The sequence below is a fragment of the Delphinapterus leucas genome, chromosome 1, assembly GCF_059928025.1.
Source record: "Delphinapterus leucas isolate spDelLeu-1000000601 "Yukka" chromosome 1, BTC_Dleu_Yukka2, whole genome shotgun sequence".
NCBI lineage: Eukaryota > Metazoa > Chordata > Mammalia > Artiodactyla > Monodontidae > Delphinapterus > Delphinapterus leucas.
Genome location: NC_143129.1, coordinates 127,502,232 through 127,517,615, shown reverse-complemented (window position 1 = coordinate 127,517,615; position 15,384 = coordinate 127,502,232).

Below are 15,384 nucleotides of genomic sequence, written 5' to 3'. Positions count from 1 at the left end.
ACAAAATTGTTCTGAAGGCTTCCATGGAGCTTTAAGATGATCCAAACCTACTGTCTCTGTTTTACCATTGTAGTGGCTTGTGTTGGAATAAATCTCCATTTGATAGAACAAAAGCAGAGCAGAGTTGCCATATTATAAGAGGCCATTGTCTCATCTGGTCTGAATTCCTGCCTGTAGCCAGTTAATATTCTTTTACATCATGCCTGTATTACAATCCCATTACTTTTGCTGGACTTTAAGTCCCTATGATATAATTTTCCTGCACAGGTCGTGGTAGGAATTGGGCATTCACCAATGGAAAAACTGGTTTGTGCCACCAAAAATAAACATTTTTGTTTAATAATCCTGGGATGTAGAAAAGGTGGATAGCTCTTGGTTGGGAACAAAATCAGATTTCCTTCATGTACAATTACTTTCTGCAGTGTTTTATATTATTCATATAAATTAGAGTTTTGAGGTTGTGTAAAATAACAGTCAAGGACTTGGTTGTTTCTTTTTAAAGATCATATTCAATACCATGATGATTGTCAGGATAGTTATAGCTAGACCTAACTTTTATGAACATTGGATCTTCACATTGAAATTGATGATGTAGTGAGGGGTGTTGGCACTTTAATTTCTAGGGCATTACTCATCACTGATACGGTATTTAAGTAAGAAAAAAATTCATCTAAGATAAAAATTTTAAAAACCTAGTTCAAGTTCTATAACTTTGCATAAAAATTATTAGTGAGTCAGCTTCACATATTGAAGATTTTTCTAAAATATTTTTTACTTAAAATCACCTGTAACTAATACTTCCCTAAATAATTTTTGGAGATCTTATGCAAGGACCATACAGTTCACAAGAGCAATCACAATTATGAATTTGGAGTTTCTGTGTGTTTATAATTCTCTAGGCTTTTAATTTTCTTATCTGTAAATAAGTGAACTGCACTAGATGTTTTTAGGTGACCTTATACACAAAGACCCTAGACTATATCTCCTCCTTATTATCATGAGCATGAAACCCGTGATTGCTATACTTTTGATTTCTTTCATCCCATTACACGTATTTTTCCTGTATCAGAAGCTAAAAAAAAATTACATTTTTTCAGCCCATCATATTTTAGTTTTTATACTAATTAATTAATTATTTAATTTCAGAGACAATCCTTTATAGTTGAGAGTTAGTTTGTCAACAATTTATGGTGTAGTGGTGTCAAAGTCCAAAGCATTTACTCTCATCCTATTTAGCCAAATGAATCATAAAGACTTGGTGTTAATATTTTACCTTTTCATGTATAGCCCTCTAAACCTCATTTTTTTCATATGAAAATGGGGTAAGTATGTATAACCCATAGTGCAGTTGTGAAATGAGAAAATGCATTTCAGGGGTTTTATATAATGCTTAAAACATATTTGTTTTAAAATATTATGAACATTAATATGTGAGCAGCATTTTCACTACTAAGTACATCATTTTATTTTCCAAAATGTAAATTTCCCAGTAGGAAGAAAAGAAAAATACTGATATAGTAATTATGTTATTTACTGAGCTCAGAAGTTGTTTTTTATGCACCCAAGTCCACATTCTTTGAGTCTCTGTTACTTAGCCTGTATATAGTTTTATGGATAATTTAATGTTTAATATCTTAATTTACTTGAACTGGTATTTTAGTAAATGCACTCATTTGTGAGTGAATTTACTTTTCAGTTCTCTTCATATTGAAGAAGAGAAGTTTTTCTTCATATTGAAAAGCTTTCAGTATGAGGGTTTGTGTATGTTTGATATTGTTACTTGCCAGTAAAATGTAAATATTCTGGATTCTCAAAGATAAATTTTATTCAACATTTACATGCCTCTCCTAAAGGAGCTGATGGACTTGGAAAAGTAATATCTGTTTATTCTTTCATCATCCATCCATCTATCCACCCATCCATTTATTTTTCTCTGCCATATTCCTTAGTGAGTAAAGCTATTCCTTTTTCATTTTTGAATTTCCTATAGCTTAGTTTCACTGTTGCTAGCTTCTTCATAAGCTTTGTTCAAATTCGATCTCTAGGAAGTCTCTCTTGTCTACTATAGCTGACATGATTTTATTTTTCTTTGAACAAACAAAGCCTATAATGTATAGATTTGCCTGGTAATTAGTCATACATTGCCTTTTAATATCTTTTGAACTGATATTAATCTGTTGTGTGCTTATTTGTTTTCAAACATGTATGTTCAATTTCTACATTTTAAAATTCTTAAAATTACAAGCTATAAATTATGCTTCTTTATATTATTTTACTTGTAGAAACACAATAAGTATTTCTTGATTAGTTTATTCTGTAAGCAAAGGCTACATATGCAGACATGCCATTAGTGTCACAACTGAAAGCACTAATGCTATTAAATACAAACTGGGACTTAATAGCTCCCAGGAGTATTGATTCTTCACTTTTCAATTTGGCCAAAAAATGCCAGATTCTACTTTCTTGCTCATAGAGGAGGAACAAAAATAAATGGCTGGCCTAAGCATGACTTAACAAAACATGATTTGTTACTAGAAAACTTAGTTTACCTCTAGAAAAAAAATATTCATGAGCTAGTTTAAATCTCAGTTTAAATACTAATAACTACTCTAAAACATGTTTTAAACAAAAAACACTTTTCTTAGCCTAAATTTGACTTTGCGGGCTGTGTCTCATTTCTCTGTACCTCTCTTCATATTTTTCTGCAGCTGCTGAAATCTATAGGGAATATCTCTCCATGGAGACTGAGCCAGACAGCCCAAGTCTCTTCTCTGTTCTTGAGTTCCTGTTTTCAAGTAATGATTCGGATAAACTAGAGACCAGTTTTCTTTCATGCAACTCTGGCAGCTGAATTAATTCTCCAAAGACTCCACTTTGGAGGCAAGCAGATGGTACACATGCACGTGTTTTAGTTTTGATTGTACCAGTTCTGAATAATTTAAAGTTCCAAATCTCTATAAAACTACTGTATTCCCATTTCCCAATACAATTTTTTTTCTTTTGCCTCAGAAATTCCTTGCTTATATTTTGACATTTGGCTGAAACTTCATTCATTTTGTACTGACTTCATTGTCACACACCTCCTGCTGTTCTTTGTTACAATTTTAGATAAGTATGTCTTTAGAAAACTAAGATGCTTTTAGAAACTATTTTGCTGGTGATTTTCCCCTTTCCATTTGCAAAGCATTTTGTATACATAAACAGCACATTAGCCAAATGATGTTATCACAGTTCCTGTTGGTCTGCACTTGGCTCTCGCTTTAGAATTACCCCAAATATGTTTGCAGAGTTTTATAGTTGCATTATGAGGCACTCAATAATATATATGAACTTAGGCATTTTATTTTCCCCCTGACATTTCGTTTGAGAAACAGATTGTCCTTTCTCTGTTGAAGATTCACTGCTGTTCCAGTAGGACATAAGAAGGGAATGTTCAGAACAATCTCTAAGTAGTTCTCCCCATATTAAATTGAGAAGACTTACCAAATGTAGTTCAAAATTTTCTGTGCGGTCTAGTGATTTGTGAAGTTAATGGGAGCTGTGAGGCATGCATGTATTTGTACACTCACACACATATATGCACACACATTGAAGCTACCCCACTCAGTCAGAAAGCTCTGCTACTGTAGGCACTAAAGCTATGATTCAATTCTGGTTGAGTTTCACTAAGTTTTACTGCCAGTGCCCTCTTCTATTACTATGGCTAAGACACGAGAATAACTATGAGATAGAGCATGCTGTATTAGCACAAGTCAAGAAACTTAACCATATAGTCAATTTAGAATGAGATGGTAATCTCAACTGTGAAGATAACTACAATATATAATTAACCTTTACCAAATGATGTTTTCATATTGTTTTGTGGTTCATTCAACCCTTATAAAAATTACATCATTTTTGAGTACCATATTATGAATTCAGAACTTAAGCCTCAGAGAGACTTAGTGGCTTGAGTATAAACAATAATACATTGAAGCAAGGATACAAACTTCAGGTACTATAATACCAAATTCCATTTTTTTCCCCACATAAGGTAGAACAAGATAAAAAGCATAGAATTTATAGAACACCCAAACACATTTTGTCTAGAATAACTTTGCATCATTATTAAAATATAATTACGTAGAAAATAGGATACAAAACACGATTTTTTTTTTGTTATCTGTATACAAAGTTCAGAAAACAAACTCAGAACAACTGAAGAGAGCCTCAGAAATTTCATCTATTTGATAGAACACTTCCCTTAGGGACCATAACAATTGCTATGCAGAATCAACAAATAAGTAACTTTCAGTAGTGTTTTGTCTTACTTGATTTCAACCATTCAAGTGATGTGACTTCTACCATTTCCCTTGAGGAATAATTCCATAATCCAGCAGTTTAACTGTCAGGAAGTTTTTCATGCATTCCATCCAAAACGTCTTTTCTTTAACTTCATTCCATTCTCATAGCTATACCATATCTGAGCATATCACTAAATGATTTCTCATTTGCAGTGAGGGTTACACTTCGAAACATTTGGTGGCCTGATATTTTCTTCTTATTTCTCACTTTCCAAGAGTTACATATTTACCTCCAACAAAATTCCTTCTTCGGTCAGTCCCTTTACTGCCTTCATCAATTTTAAATTCTTCCCTAACAGCCATTTGTTTGCTAAACGTTTTGAAGTCAGGTATAGGAAGATTATGGCTCTTCACTACAAAGCTATATTCTAAACATACCATTCAAAACATTACCAATATTTATGTTTTGCAATTCAAGCAAACACAAAAAACCAAACAAAAGAAACCAGAATGCACATCCCAAATAATTAAAATAAATGACAGAATAAGATTTTCACCTGACCCCTTGAGAATATCATAGACTAATGATTAGTTTTAGTGTTTGCCTTCCCTTCCTTAAACTCTAGTTCTAAGTTTTATTTTTCCCATTTTTTTACTATTTAAGATTTCTAAAGTGTGTTTCCATGGTCTTCGTTCACTGTGTCTCTAAGATTTCTATTTTTTAAATAACACTTTGATTATCTTAAACTGGCAGTGCTTATATTGTGACTAATCATGATTTACATATATTTGTTTTACAATATAGCTTAAGGAGTGCCATGTTTTGTATATGGTTACATATTACAAAACTCAATAGAGCCTATCTTGGCAGAAAATTGCTTTCACTTTTAAATTGGTCTAAAATATATTTTGTTCAGAAAGCAATTATTAGATATCTATGATGTTCAGGCAAAGTGTTATGTTCTAGTTATTTACACTTCTTGTCTATATCTAGTGTGGGGGAAATTTGTAATTAAATTTTAGTTATGTATTTAAAATTAGATAATAGCAATCCATACAGGGTACACTGAGGCATAGCGGAGAGAGATCTCAAGCCTATGAATGAGGGTCAAGGTGAGGATGGGAAAGGCTTTTAAGATAATGCTTCATCTGAGTGTTCAGTAAGAATAGCTTTTTACCAAATACCTGGGAGAAGTTACCAGGTGATGGAGCACTGTGAGGTCACAAACAGAACAATCTGATATGTTTAAAGAAGTATTAAAATCTTTGAATTCCTGGAGCACAGGAGACATTGAAATTTAGAGAAAAAAGACATTTGAGATAAAGCCAAAGAATTGAGAAGGGAAAAATATATATTATTTTAAAAATTTGGATTTTAACTCAGAGTTGCATTAAATTATGGCCCTCATATCAAATCTAGCCTCACCTCTTTTTGTAAAGAAAAGTTTACGGAGACACAGCCATACCAATTATTTACATATTGTCTATGACTGCTTTTATGCTACAACTGCAGAGTTGAGTAGTTCTAGCAGAGACCATGTATCCTGCAAAGCTGAAAATATTTACTATTGAAGTCTTTACAGGAAAAGTTTTCTGACCTCTTTTATGGGCAACGTTAAGCCACTGAAAGATTTGAGTGAAGAAGTAGCATGATTGGTTTTTCCTTCGGTAAGTTAGGTTTGGTAACAGTTGGACAATAGATGGGAGATGTCACAAAATTTACAGTCTGGCCTGTGATGAGTGCTTTCTCTCTGTTGTGTCTAGTTTGTTTCCTGTCTTTTTCCTTTCTATTTTCACCATAAACTCTATTTACACTGATGCTAACTGATACTTTGGCCTCTCGCTCATTATATTAATTACTAAATATTTTACTTTAAAGATTTAGCAGGAAAACAGTAGTTTCATAAGAGCTGTTTCAAAAGTAATTCAAAATACATGGTTTATAAAACCCGAATGTCTATTCTTGATTATAAACATTTCCTATTTTTATACAAAAGCAGAAGCACCAATAAACATTTAGTGTGCATCCACTGTATATAAAGGATTTTTCTAGGTTCAAACTTAGTATAATGGGAGTTCTTCATGATGAAGGGCAAGATAATTGATCAAAATATTGTTAAACTAAACGTTACTCTAGCTCCAGGTTTCTCAATGCAGCACTATTGACATTTGTTTTTTTTAAATTTATTTTTGGCTGCTTTGGGTCTTCGTTGCTGTGCATGGGCTTTTTATAGTTGCGGCAAGTGGGGGTTACTCTTCATTGTGGTACGCGGGCTTCTCATTGAAGTGGCTTCTCATTGAAGTGGCTTCTCTTGTTGCAGAGCATGGGCTGTAGGCACAAGGGCTTCAGTAGTTGTGGCATGCAGGCTCAGCAGCTGTGGCTCGTGGGCTTCAGAGCGCAGGCTCAGTAGTTGTGGCACACGGGCTTAGTTGCTCCGCAGCATGTGGGATCTTCCCGGACCAGGGCTTGAACCCATGTCTCTTGTATTGACAGGCGAATTCTTAACCACTGCACCACCAGGGAAGCCCACTATTCACATTTTGAGGCAGAAAATTCTTTGTTGTAGAGAGCTGTTTTGTATATCATAAGATGTTTAGCAGCATACCTGACCTCTCCCCACTAGATGCCAACAGCACCTCCTACCTCAATTGTGACAATCAAAAATGTCTCCACATATCATCAGATGCCTAATGCCTCCTGAGGGAACAAAATCTGTGTTGGTCGAAAACCACTGAATTTTGTTCCTTTCTCTTCTATGTTCTCACAGAATATATCTTTGCTAAAAATAACAAAAGACACACACACACAAAAAAAAAACACCATTTTTTTCAAGACAGGGAGCTCTTTAATCAGAAAGTTGAGATCACAGGCTAATGGTATGGTGAGGATGGATTCAGTCTGTACTGTGTCCCAGTCTTTTCTGAAAATTGACCTCATGTTGTGACATTTTCAATTTTTGCAAAATTCTTTGTCACAAAAACGAGGTATCAGATTTCAATTGTCTCATTTTTACATTCCTCTGCTGTAGTTTGTTGACCTTTTCAGTATTCTAAGCAAGATTTGTCAAGAGTTGACCATTCCCTGCTCTTCCTGTTAAGAAGTACAGTAAGCTCTTGTGGACTCTAAGGCCAACTGAGATGAAGAATTTAGAAATGTTGAAATGGTCCAGCATGCCATATATTTCACAGGATTTGTAAAGCATTTTAAATCTGTTTTAACTATTTAAAAAAAATAAAATCCAATCCAAAGGTTAAAGAAAATTATAGTATGTCTTGATTAATGCTCTTCCTAATGTTAGTCTAACTTGTTACATAGCTTTTGCCTTGTGATCATCTTAGGGAATTAGAATTGATATAACCCCACCTCAGAATAATAATTTTTGAAACTGCTAAGCAACTCTTTGTAGTCTTCCTGAGCCCTGGGAATACTTACATCTCTGAGTTTACTCAGCTTTACAGAATTTCCAGACAAAAAAAGGTAAAACTCATTCAAATAAGAGACATTAAATTTTCTGCTTCTTCAGCAACACTGTAAGAATTTTCATTTAATAAAGTGTCAGCATCAGCAATACCATTATCAATGGACATCTGGTTTTCATTCTCATATACATAGGCAGCAAATTTAAGGTCCAGTTTAGCATATTCAGTGAAGTAAATGTGATTAAGAGGGGTATTGGGGAAGGTAGATGTGTTTCTGTACTCCTTTTGAATCAGAAAGGAATTTGAAATTACTTAGATATCAAAAAGACAAATGTGTTAGAACAGAATGCTTGTACTAGCATAGGGACTTTAAAATACAATATTTGTGACATATGTAAATGACATGGATTCTTGAATACAACAGTCATGTAAAATTGTGTCTATTCTCTTTGTATTTAGTACCTGGAAGTATCAAGGGACACAGCTGCTGCTTGAATACTCAACAAATACTGAATTGAAACAAAGGGTAGCAGTTGGATAACAAAATGTATTTTCTACTTGTAGTTTGTGAAATCAATTTACAGGTGTCTTGGGAACTGAGGGAGAGGAGTGGCAAGCATAATGTAAACTAAAGCAAAAATTGTCTTAACACACTTTTAGTTATATGTAAAGGGAAATGACTTGTCCCTTACATTCAACATTAAAAGTTTTAATAATAATGTTATTTTCGACCTACGAGTCAACATATTACATCTCCTAAGGCTGAAATTTCAGAGAAGCGAATATGGTCAGTGCATGTTTTCTGTGAGGGGAGCATACAGAGTCTCATCCTTGAAAATAATTAAAGGTAAGATTCACAAAACCTGGTTTTAAATTTAGGCTGTGTGTGTTTTTTGCTCATGAATTTAGGTATATATTGTACTTCTTGGCAGATTTTCTTCAGTAAAATGATGTTAATAAAGCTATGTTACATAACTTAAAAGGGGGCTGTTGAGAAGCTATATTAAGTTAATAGGTTTATTTCATATTATATACTTGGTATCATCTAGGGATACAAGTGCTCGACATATAGTCACTCATTAAAAAATACTTTGCTTAACAAGTCCATGTGCCAAATTGAGAGGGGGATAGAAAATGTACAATAGATTGTCTCTGCCTTGAAGAAGTATACTTTCTAAAAGAGTACTTAGGACAAAATAGAAATACCTTGATGAGTAAAGTGTTTTACACTTTTTAAAAACAATATTTAGTTATTCAAATCTGATCAATAAATGTTTGATTCTAATTATTAGCTAGATACTCTGGTTGGCCTGGAAACACTGAAAAATTATCCTTGATTTTGAGTAGTTTATATTCTAATTAGGGGGTATGGAATTTCCAAGTAGTGTAAATGTAGTATAGTGGTAAAGATGTAACAAGGGTGTCACAAGGTGCACAAAGAATAGACTGGTATAACTATAACTAAAGTCAGATGTGAAAAGGTAATTCCACAACTGTTAAGCGATTGCTTGTGGTCACAAATTGGAAGATCCATTATTCAAATTCACATCTTCTGCTTCCCAATCCAAAACTCTTTGAGAACCACTATCTTTTAAGGTATATTTACAGAGCAACCAGTATTGGACCATTCAAAACAAAGCCTTTCTGGGAGTGCTCTATCAGTAGTTTTTTCTCTTAAAACCTCCTTATCAAACTAAAAACAAAACTGATTCCTGGCTATCAACTTTACGAAAACCGAAGCTTTGAGGAAGCACTCTCGAGACTTGTTTCTATGATATCCCTTAGGGTCCATCCACAGAATGGAAGAAGTCGGGGAGAAGAGCAACGGGGAATCAGCCTATTGTTTGGAGAAGCGCAGGACCATCGAGCACCACAGGGTGCTCGGGAGCTGTGGGAGGTGAAGTGAAAACCCAGCACAGTTTTATCTATGGGGACCTTCAAGATGGCAGAGGAGTAAGATGTGTAGATCATCTTCCTCCCTACAAATACATCAGAAATACATCTACATGTGGAACAACTCCTACAGAACACCTACTGAAAGCTGGCAGAAGACCTCAGACTTCCCAAAAGGCAAGTAACTCCCTATGTACCTAGGTAGGGCAAAGGAAAAAAGAAAAAAACAGAGACAAAAGAATAGGGATGAGGGCTTCCCTGGTGGCGCAGTGGTTGAGAGTCCACCTGCCGATGCAGGAGACACGGGTTCATGCCCCGGGCCGGGAAGATCCCACATGCCGTGGAGCGGCTAGGCTCGTGAGCCATGGCCGCTGAGCCTGAGTGTCTGGAGCCTGTGCTCCGCAATGGGAGAGGCCACAACAGTAAGAGGCCCTCATACCGCAAAAAAAAAAAAAAAAAAAAAGAATAGGGATGGGACCTGCACCACTGGGAGGGAGCTGTGAAGGAGGAAAATATTCCACAGGCTAGGAAGCTCCTTCAGTGGCAGAGACAGGGGGCAGGGTGTGGGGGGAAGATTTGGAGCCACGGAAGAGAGCGCAGCAACAGGAGTGCAAAAGGCAAAGTGGAGAGATTCCCGCACAGAGGATCAGTGCTGACCAGCACTCACCAGCCTGAGAGGCTTGTCTGCTCACCCACTGGTGTGGGTGAGGGCTTGGAGCTGAAGCTCTGTCTTCGGTGGTCAGATCCCAAGGAGAGGACTGGGGTTGGTTTTGTGAACAAAGCCTGAAGGGGGCTAGTGCGCCACAGCTAGCTGGGAGGGAGTCCGGGAAAATGTCTGGATCTGCCTAAGAGGCAAGAGACCATTGTTTTGGGGTGTGCAAGGAGAGGGGATTCAGAGTGCCGCCTAAATGAAACCCAGAGACGGTCGTGAGCCACGGCTATCAGTGCACACACCAGAGACAGGCATGAAATGCTAACGCTGCTGTTGCAGCTACCAAGATTCCTGTGTGCAAGCACAGGTCACTATCCACACGTCCCCTGGGAGCCCGTGCAGCCTGCCACTGCCAGGGTCCTCAGATCCAAGGACAACTTCCCTGGGAGAACACACCGCATGCACCATGCTGTTGCAACGTCTCATTGGTCTCTGCCGCCGCAGGCTCGCCCTGCATTCCGTACCCCTAGCTCCCCCCAGCCTGAGTGAGCCAGAGCCCCCTAATCAGCTGCTCCTTTAACCCCCTCCTGTCTGGGCAAAGAACAGACGCCAGAGGGTGACCTACATGCAGAGGTGGGGCCAAATCCAAAGCTGAACCCCAGGAGCTGTGCGAACAAAGAAGAGAAAGGGAAATTTCTCCAGGCAGCCTCAGTAGCAGCAGATTAAATCTCCACAGTCAAATTGATGTACTCTGCATGTGTGGAATACCTGATAAGACAATGAATCACCCCAAAATTGAGTCAGTAGACTTTGGGAGAAACTCTGGATTTGGGGAATGCTTTTTGCATCTAATTTGTTTCTGGTTTTCTGTTTACCGTAGTTCTGTCTTTAGAGATGATTATCACTGGCAGATTTGTTTATTGATTTGATTGCTCTCTTCCTCTCTCTCTCTCTCTCTCTCTCTCTCTCTCTCTCTCTCTCTATATATATATATATATATATATATATATGTTTGCCTTTATCTCTTTTTGTGAGTGTGTACGTGTATCCGTCTTTGGGTGATTTTGTCAGTATACGTTTGCTTTTACCATTTGTCCAAGGTTCTGTCTGTTATTATTATTTTTTTAAATTTAGTGTCGTTTTTAGCATTTGTTAACATTGGTGGATTTGTTTATTGGTTTGGTTGCTTTCTTCAGTCCTTTTTTTTTAAACTTACTTTTAATTTTTTTATTTTACTAATTAAAAAATTTATTTTAAAATCTTTATTTTATTTTATCTTTTTTTTTCCTTCTTTCTTTTTATTTTCCTACATTTTCTTTTCTTTTTTTTTTTGGTAGGCAAATGAGCTAGTTTTTTTATTGAACTACAGTTGATTTACAATATTGTGTTAGTTTCTGCTGTACAGCAAAGCAAATCAGTTATTTGTATATATATTCCTTTTCATATTCTTTTCTATTATGTTTTTTGTATTTTGTTTTTTACATCTTTATTGGAGTATAATTGCTTTACAATGGTGTGTTAGTTTCTCCTTTATAACAAAGTGAATCAGTTATACATATACATATGTTCCCATATCTCTTCCCTCTTGCGTCTCCCTCCCTCCCACCCTCCCTATCCCACACCTCTAGGTGGTCAAAAATCACCAAGCTGATCTCCCTGTGCTATGCGGCTGCTTCCCACTAGCTATCTATTTCACATTTGGTAGTGTATATATGTCCATGACACTCTCTCGCTTTGTCACAGCTTAGCCTTCCCCCTCCCCATATGCTCAAGTCCATTCTCTAGTAGGTCTGTGTCTTTATTCCTGTCTTACCTCTAGGTTCTTCATGACATTTTTTTAAATTTTTCTTAAATTCCACATATATGTGTTAGCATACGGTATTTGTCTTTCTCTTTCTGACTTACTTCACTCTGTATGACAGACTCTAGGTCCATCCACCTCATTACAAATAACTCAATTTCATTTCTTTTTATGGCTGAGTAATATTCCATTGTATATATGTGCCATATCTTCTTTATCCATTCATCGATGATGGACACTTAGGTTGTTTCCATCTCTGGGCTATTGTAAACAGAGCTGCAATGGACATTTTGGTACATGACTCATTTTGAATTATGGTTTTCTCAGGGTATATGCCCAGTAGTGGGATTGCTGGGTCATATGGTACTTCTATTTGTAGCCTTTTAGGGAACCTCCATACTGTTCTCCATAGTGGTTGTACCAATTCACATTCCCACCAGCAGTGCAAGAGTGTTCCCTTTTCTCCACACCCTCTCCAGCATTTATTGTTTCTAGATTTTTTGATGATGGCCATTCTGACTGGTGTGAGACGATATCTCATCGTAGTTTTCATTTACATTTCTCTAATGATTAATGATGTTGAGCATTCTTTCATGTGTTTGTTGGCAGTCTGTATATATTCTTTGGAGAAATATCTATTTAGGTCTTCTGCCCATTTTTTGATTGGGTTGTTTGTTTCTTTGTTATTGAGCTGCATGAGCTGCTTGTAAATTTTGGAGATTAATCCTTTGTCAGTTGCTTCATTTGCAAATATTTTCTCCCATTCTGAGGGTTGTCTTTTGGTCTTGATTATGGTTTCCTTTGCTGTGCAAAAGCTTTGAAGTTTCATTAGGTCCCATTTGTTTATTTTTGAGTTATTTTTCCATTTCTCTAGGAGGTGGGTCAAAAATGATCTTGCTGTAATTTATGTCATAGAGTATTCTGCCTATGTTTTCCTCTAAGAGTTTGATAGTTTCTGGCATTACATTTCGGTCTTTAATCCATTTTGAGCTTATTTTTGTGTATGGTATTAGGGAGTGATCTAATCTCATACTTTTACATGTAGCTGTCCAGTTTTCCCAGCACCACTTATTGAAGAGGCTGTCCTTTCTCCACTGTGCATTCCTGCCTCCTTTATCAAAGATAAGGTGACCATATGTGCGTGGGTTTATCTCTGGGCTTTGTATCCTGTTCCACTGTTCTATCTTTCTGTTTTCATGTCAGTACCATACTGTCTTGATTACTGTAGCTTTGTAGTATTGTCTGAAGTCAGGGAGCCTGATTCCTCCAGCTCCGTTTTTTGTTCTCAAGATTGCTTTGGCTATTCAGGGTCTTTTGTGTTTCCATACAAATTGTGAAATTTTTTGTTCTAGTTCTGTGAAAAATGTCAGTGGTAGTTTGATAGGGATTGCATTGAATCTGTCGATTGCTTTGGGTAGTAGAGTCATTTTCACAATGTTGATTCTTCCAATCCAAGAACATGGTATATCTCTCCATCTATTTGTATCATCTTTAATTTCTTTCATCAGTGTCTTATAATTTTCTGCATACAAGTCTTTTGTCTCCTTAGGTAAGTTTATTCCTAGATATTTTATTCTTTTTGTTGCAATGATAAATGGGAGTGTTTTCTTGATATCATTTTCAGTTTTTTCATCATTAGTGTATAGTAATGCTAGAGATTTCTGTGCATTAATTTTGTATCCTGCTACTTTACCAGATTCATTGATTAGCTCTAGTAGTTTTCTGGTAGCATCTTTAGGATTCTCTATGTATAGTATCATGCCATCTGCAAACGGTGACAGCTTTACTTCTTCTTTTCCGATTTGGATTCTTTTTATTTCCTTTTCTTCTGTGATTGCTGTGGCTAAAACTTCCAAAACTATGTTGAATAAGAGTGGTGAGAGTGGGCAACCTTGTCTTGTTCCTGATCGTAGTGAAAATGCTTTCAGTTTTTCACCATTGAAGGCGATGTTGGCTGTGGGTTTGTCATATATGGCCTTTATTATGCAGAGGAAAGTTCCCTCTATGCCTACTTTCTGCAGGGTTTTCATAATAAATGGGTGTTGAATTTTTTTGAAAGCTTTCTCTGCATCTATTGAGATGATCATATGGTTTTTCTCCTTCAATTTGTTAATATGGTGTATCACGTTGATTGATTTGTGTATATTGACGAATCCTTGCATTCCTGGAATAAACCCCACTTGATCGTGGTGTATGAACCTTTTAATGTGCTGTTGGATTCTGTTTGCTAGTATTTTGTTGAAGATTTTTGCATCTATATTCATCAGTGATATTGGCCTGTAGTTTTCTTTCTTAGTGACATCCTTGTCTGCTTTTTGTATCAAGGTGATGGTGGCCTCGTAGACTGAGTTTGGGAGTGTTCCTCCCTCTCTTATTTTTTGGAAGAGTTTGAGAATGATAGGTGTTTGCTCTTCTGTAAATGTTTGATAGAACTCACCTGTGAAGCCGTCTGGTCCTGGGCTTTTGTTTGTTGGAAGATTTTTAATCACAGTTTCAATTTCAGTGCTTGTGATTGGTCTGTTCATATTTTCTATTTCTTCCTGATTCAGTCTTGGCAGGTTGTGCATTTCTAAGAAATTGTCCATTTCTTCCAGGTTATCCATTTTAGTGGCATAGAGTTGCTTGTAGTAATGTCTCATGATCTTTCATATTTCTGCAGTGTCAGTTGTTACTTCTCCTTTTTCATTTCTAATTCTATTGATTTGAGTCTTCTATCTTTTTTTTCTTGATGAGTCTGGCTAATGGTTTATCAATTTTGTTTATGTTTTCAAGGAACCAGCTTTTAGTTTTATTGATCTTTGCTATCGTTTCCTTCATTTCTTTTTCATGTAGTTCTGGTCTGATTTTTATGGTTTCTTTCCTTCTGCTAACTTTGGTTTTTTTTTGTTCTACTTTCTCTAGTTGCTTTATGTGTAAGGTTACATTGTTTATTCGAGATGTTTACTGTTTCTTAAGGTAGGATTGTATTGCTATAAACCTCCCTCTTAGAACTGCTTTTGCTGCATCCCATAGGTTTTGGGTCATCGTGTCTCCATTGTCAATTTTTCTAGGTATTTTTTTATTTCCTCTTTGATTTCTTCAGTGATCACTACGTTATTAAGTAGTGTATTGTTTAGCCTCCATGTGTTTGTATTTTTTGCAGATCTTTTCCTCTAATTGATATCTAGCCTCATAGTGCTGTGGTCATAAAAGATACTTGATACAATTTCAATTATCTTAAATTTACCAAGGCTTGATTTGTGACCCAATATATGATCTATCCTGGAGAATGTTCCATGAGCATCTGAGAAAAATGTGTAATCTGTTGTTTTTGGATGGAATGTCCTATAAATATC